This window comes from Cervus elaphus, chromosome 21, assembly GCF_910594005.1.
Source record: "Cervus elaphus chromosome 21, mCerEla1.1, whole genome shotgun sequence".
NCBI classification, from domain to species: Eukaryota; Metazoa; Chordata; class Mammalia; order Artiodactyla; family Cervidae; genus Cervus; species Cervus elaphus.
The window spans coordinates 45,614,742-45,621,284 of record NC_057835.1 but is presented as its reverse complement, the minus strand read 5'-3'; the positions used below and the strand labels follow the sequence as shown (position 1 = coordinate 45,621,284).

General features: G+C 44.2%; 1 non-coding gene across 1 annotated transcript; it reads right to left on the bottom strand.

The window, feature by feature from the left end:
- Positions 1–1,685: 1,685 nt before the first annotated feature.
- On the bottom strand, positions 1,686–1,758 carry TRNAG-CCC. The gene has a single exon. It is a non-coding gene; the product is annotated as a tRNA-Gly (tRNA).
- Positions 1,759–6,543: the final 4,785 nt, after the last annotated feature.

The following is a 6,543-nucleotide window of genomic DNA, read 5'->3' as shown; positions in this document are numbered from 1 at the left end:
GCAGTGACTACATGGAGACAGAGAGAGGTGCTGAGGACCCTATAGTGACCTGTAAGCAGCCCCCTCCCCTAGAGGATGCCACAGGGAGCAGAGAAATGTCCTCCCTGGCCCCAAGTCCTGCTCAAATTGCAGGCTTGTAAGCTAAATGTGATTGCTCTCAAGATTGTTTAAGGCATAAGTGTTGGGTGGTTTGCTAAGAGCCATAAGTAGCCAGAACATTGCTTTTCCTCCTTTCTAACCCAGTTTCAGTTTTGTTCGGCTCTCTCACCTGTTCATGCACCCAGCCTGGAGGAAGCTTGGCATACCCCCAGTTCTGGGGGCAGGTGGCTCTATTTGGTCTAAGTGTGTAGGAACCTTTGTCCAATTTCCAGGGATTGTTTCAGGATTCAATTCAGGCCAAAGTACAAGAGGAGCCTTCCCTGGTGGCTCAGATGGTGAAGAATCTGTCTGCAATGCAGAAGATCCAAATTCGATCCCTGGGTGGGCAAGATCCCTTGGAGGAGGGCATGACAACCCACTCCAGTATTCTTGCCTGGAGAATCCATGAACAGGGGAGCCTGGTGGGCTACAGTCCATGGGTGGCGTGGAGTCAGACATGACTGAGTGACTAACACTTTAGCTTTCACAAGAGGAGAGGTCTGTTAGGGACTTCTTGGTATATTCTTTGTCTGTCTTTTGGGAAAACTTCTAGAAACTACTTTCTCCCTCCCTAGATTTTCATCATGTGCCTATGTGAGGTCCAGAACCACTGCACCTATATATATCATTACCAGCTTGAGACGAATCTCCATCATGGAAGAGAGCAGAGGCCAAGGGTATCACAAAAGAATGGAGCTAGAACCACTAGATCACACCATTCCTGAAGCCTACCCTACTGCAAGACTTCCCATTAGTGTATCATTAGGGTCAAGTTTTATGGTGAGTCATGCAGACCTAAATTAACAATAACTTAAACAGGACAGATATTTCTTTGTCACAGAAAAGTGTAGGAAAGCAGGTCAGGGCTAACGTGGAAACTTCCATTCCATGAAGTCCTCAGTGGCTCAGGTCCTTCCAGATCATCAGTCCTCTATCTCTAGGATATGGGCCTTACCCTTAAGGTCTAAGATAGAGGCATCCATTTTCCAGGAGGCTAGAAGGAGGAAGGCTTAAGAAGGCCAAGTATCTGTCTCTTGGGGAAGATTCTTAGAGGCTGCCAAAAACACTTTGGCTTGTATCTTGCTGGCTAAAACTTAGTGTGTGGGAATCTGGGAAAGTAGTTTTTATTCTGGGTGGCCAGATGCTCAAGCAATCATGGGATTATATGGTTATGGGATATTGGGAGACAGTTCAGTCTCTGACATAGTGAGGCAATGAACTTCTTTACTATTTAAAATGAGTTTATGTCAGATGTTCTGTTAACTCGTAGCCAAAGAGATCTTGACTAATACATCCTCTTTCTAGTGTATCAATATAATCTAGAATATGCTTTTTTCATCAGTCTGTTTTACCCTGAAGTTCAAGTCCTGGGGACCTTGAATTAGCAGAGAAAGAATATTTGTGTCTGTTTCCCTTCGCTTGTCTTATATCTTGAACAACAACAACAACAACAAGACTATTTGTTTGGCTGCACTGGGTCTTTGTTGTGGTATATAGGTTCTTTTAGTTGCAGCATCCAACTCTTACTTGTGGGGTGCAGGATCTCGTTCCCTGACCAGGGATTGAACCTGGGCCCCCTGCATTGGGAGCACAGAGTCTTAGCCTCTGGACCACCAGGGAAATTGTCTTATCTTTTCAAGGGAGAAGGTATAACAGCATGTGGGTAGGCTAAGTCAAGAGTGGAACAATCTTTTGTATTAAATGCCAGCCTCATCACACTAACCTTGCAGGAGGGCAGGGACCATATCCTGTATTGTTCACTGTCGTAGCCTAGCACCCATTACAATGTCCGGCACCTAGGAGGTACTTGACAAATATTTGTTGAATACATGAATGACTGGTTGAGTTCTGATAGATCGATATAAATTGGCTGTGTTGAAGAGGATTCCAGGGCTTCATCTTGGCTGAAAGTGAAAATGAAAGTGTTAGTCACTCAGTCATGTCTGACTCTTTGTGACCTCACAGACAGTAGCCTATCAGGCTCCTTTGTCCATGGAATTCTCCAGGCAAGGATACTGGAATGGGTTGCTTTCCCTTCTCCAAGGGATCTTCCCAACCCAGGGATCGAACCTGAGTCTCCTGTGTCTCCTGCATTGGCAGGCAGGTTCTTTACAGTCTGAGCCACCAGGGAAGCCCCTCATCTTGGCTGAGCCATGATCAATTATCGATATCTGCTGTGAGCTTATGATGAGGATATTTGCCGTTGTTGGTGATTGATGGAGACATACCTCAGATGATTCTTTATAGCAAATATCTGATATTATGCATCTTAAATATATTTATTTTCAATAAAAAATCATCTTTCCCTATACAATTACATTTTTTTTCACATAAGAAAACCTCCCCCAAATAACCTGCCCATGGCAGGAATCAGTCAATATTTGTTAAGTATCAGTTGTGTTTTCCCACAACAGTGCTGTGCACTCAGCATGCAATCAATCACCTGCCACTGATGGATACATTCGAATTCAATATTTCTACATATGCCTTCATGCATATTTACCCCAATGAACACCTTTTGAACTTAAAAAAGGATATAACCAGTACTTCACAACTTTGAGGTTATGCTAAATTGAAGGAGTAACAAATACTAGTGAAGGACTTGAGCCAATAAATAAAAGCTAAGTGAAGATGGTTTATGTTTATTTTCAAGGAAAATAATTCAAAGTATATATATCAAGTTCTAGGAACAAGGACAAGGTCACAAATGTCAAAGTAGTCACCGTGATAAGAAGAAGCCAATGAGGGACTTCCCTGGTGGTCCAGTGGTTAAGAATCCACCTGCCAATGCAGGGCATGTGAGTTCGATGCCTGATCCAGGAAGATTTCACATGCCATGGTGCAACTAAGCCCCTCCGCCACAACTACTGGGCTGTGCCCTAGAGCCCGAGAGCCACAGCTACTGAAGCCGGTGTGCCTAGAGCCTGTGTCATCAGCAAGAAAATGATCACAATTACAAGCCTGTGCATTGCAACTAGACAGTAGCCCCCGCTCGTTGCAACTAGAAAAAGCCTGAGCACAGCAACAAAGACTCAGCACAACAACAACAAAAACGAAGTCAGTGAGACCCATGTGTGTGACTTGACCTCCCCGTGGGAAGGAGCAGGGTTCTTTTGAACGCAGTGCCTCACGGAGGAGAAAGGGCCAGTCCCTCTCTCAGCATCATGTAGGTACCAGTGCATCTAGAATTTCAGGGTCAGAGTTTACATCCATATTTCCCATCTTCAAAAGAGACTCGTGTGAGTGGAATAAAGAGGGAAATGTCCATGAATAATAATGTTCATCATAGCTGATATTGATCAAGGTCTTTCCATGTATTGGGCAATACTCTAGTGATCTTATGCTTATGTTTAATTTAGTTTTTTTTTGTAGACCATTTAAAAATCTTTATTGAATTTGTTGCAGCATTGCTTCTGCTTTATGTCTGTTTGTTTGTTTTTTGGTTATGAGGCATGTGGGATCTTAGCTCCTAGACCAGGGATCAAACCCATACCTCCTACACTGGGAAGCAAAGTCTTAAGCACTGGACTGCCAGGGAAGTCCTTTAATTTAGTTCTTATAAAAAGTCCATGAGGTGGCTACTATTACTTTAAGGAACTAGGGAATGTGTTTTGAGTAGAAATATAGAGCATCATGCATAGCTCAGTTGAGAAATATCAAGGAAGAAGTCAGAGTTGCTGATTCAGGAATACATTGCAATTATTTAAGACAAAGCAGGGTCACTTGTACTTGCCTTAGAATATGGGGAAGTGGTGTGCTTCATAAAAGGAACTCAGGTTGCAGCCTGAAGATGGTATTATACCTGTAGTGGGATAGTCCAAACTGGTCCTCAGAGTCTTGCCCTTGTGAAATGCTGGACTGTATTAGCATGGATGGAATGGGCAGTGTCTGAAGGTGTTTTTTCCCTTCAGTGGCATCACACAGGGGCTTCCCAGATGGTGCTAGTTGTAAAGAATCTGCCTGCCAATGCAGGAGACAAGAGACGGGTTCGATCCCTGGGTTGGAAAAATTCCCTGGAGAAAGGCATGACAACCCTCTCCACTATTCTTGCCTGGATAATCCCACGGACAGAGGGGCCTGGTGAGCTATGGTCCATGGGATCACAAAGAGTCAGACATAGCTGAAATGCTTTAGCACGCAGCACAGCATCACACATAGGCTATGCCCCCCACCCCTCCAGCCCTCTGCCAGAAAAACGGTAAAGGAGAATAGGTACAAGAGAAATTTCTATGAGGTGACATTTTATGATCTTCCTAACTCTTAGAAGTTATACATTAGAATATCTCCAACTATGGACATCTTAGTTAAGCATTTCCATTTCTTCCTCTTTTTCTCCTTTCCTTCTATGCTTTCTTCCTTAAAAAGAAACAGCTTACAGTGCTGAGAAGAGACCTGGGAGCATATTAGGCAAATGCATTCTTGCCATCTCTCCCATCTTTACGATTTTTGTATCCATGAGTTACTGGGAAGAGACAGAATGTTATAGAAAAGTTGACAGAATTATCTTAGTGGTGGTGATAAAGAGGAGGCAGCAAGTAACAGAAAGTCTCTTATAAACCCTCCCACTACGAGCAGCTCTTCCATCAGACCACATTCCCACGTGCCTAATTCTCCTTCTGCCTAGAAACTTCAGGAGGAACCCAGACGGTATTTTAAACAAATCTCCGACACTGAACTCTGTGATGGAATACTTCTGCCCAACAGTCTGGGAAAACTCCCAAGATGATTACAAGGATGAGGGCAAGACCGGTGGAATTTGTGTCATCTGGTTTGATTAAAGGCAAGGCCAGGACGGTCCTTGCAGCCCAGTTCCCTTTTCTTGAGGGAGCTCTGAGTTACTCCAGGCCAGTGTCTGAAAGTCCTTGGAGAATGTCTAAGTCGCTACGGTCCATGAGATGTTAGATTGTGGAGGAGACTCAGCGATGGAAAAAAAGAAGGCACACATGATCAGGAGCAGAGGGAGTCACTTAACCCCTAGGAGGTAGAATGCAGGCTGAGTTTAAATCTTGCTCTTACCCTTGAACAGTTCCTCTCCACTGTCCCAGCATCAGCTAATTAACTGACCAAATAAGGGCTGGGGTTCCTTCTCATGATTAGAACTCCCCATATTCTCTGGTGAAGATATAGAGAAACTAACATAAGGTGGTATTGGTACCACAGGTTCACAGGCCTTTGAACTAAAATTTATATAAAATGAAAGAGTGATTTGAACAAATGTATGAGATTCTTAAATGACTAAGGGGATAGATCTGATATTAACAGGAACTGAGTAACACAGAAGGGACGGTTGTGGAAGCAGAGACTTGCCTCCTGCCAAGTGACGTGAAATCAGGAATTCAGTATGAAGACAATGGGCTACTGAAATTATTTTGGAAACAGCTTACCAGCAGCCAAGCACGTATTAGGATCTCCTCGCTTCTGCTGTTTGGACCTCTAATCATTTGAGATCAGTATCTCCAAAGAAAGTTTTAAAATGTTGACTGACTTTTAGGACTCTGACTCTCTGACCCCTAGTGGAGAGAGGAAGGGGTGACCTTGGGCTATTTAGCAAGGCTTTGATGTCTTATATGCTCAAGTGGCAACTGCAAAACTTGGTGCTCTGAATGAGAGCTTTCTGTAAGAAGAGTCAGAATAGTTAGGGGATTCAATTTTGGCACTAAAAGTGCTTTCATTCCTGCAGGTTTTCCTCTGGAGATCTTGTACATTTCAGGAGCGCTCTAAGGATTTGAACACTGGCAATAAAATCAGATCTTCTTGAAATCTACAGTGTTTCCCCCAGTGATCTCAGTTCTATGCCTGAGTCGTTTTGCTTTTTTCTTTCTTTATCTGCAGGCTTAATGTGACTTGGACATTTTCATTTTAGGAAAACAGAGCCTGTGTCAGCCAGGGGATATGCACGTTGTCAGGGGTCCTGGGGGCAGAGTGAAGTGCTGATTGGCGGCCCATCTGTGGCCAGTGCCAGGGCTGGCCCAGGGACAGTTGAATTTTCACAAAAGTTGTTTGAAGAGCTTGCTGTGCTCATTTCCAGATTGTTCTTTAGGCCCAGCTCTGGTTTTTTCAGGGCTCCCCTGGTGGTTCAGTGGTAAGATTCTACCTGCCAATGCAGGAGACTCAGGTTTGATCTCTGGATCGAGAAGATTCCCCTGAAGAAGGAAATGGCAACCCACCCCAGTATTCTTGCCTGGAGAATCCATGAACAGAGGAGCCTGGTGGGCTATGGTCCACAGGGTCGCAAACAGTCAGACACGACTGAGCAACTGAATAACAACTGCACCAACATGGTTCTTCAGATTTTAAGTGCAACATGCCAGGGCAGCTCCTCATTTTCCCCAGGCTGTGTTTTGTCTTTGGCACTAGGAAGGCCCTATGGCCTCCATTCAACCAAGAATCTAGATTCATTGACTC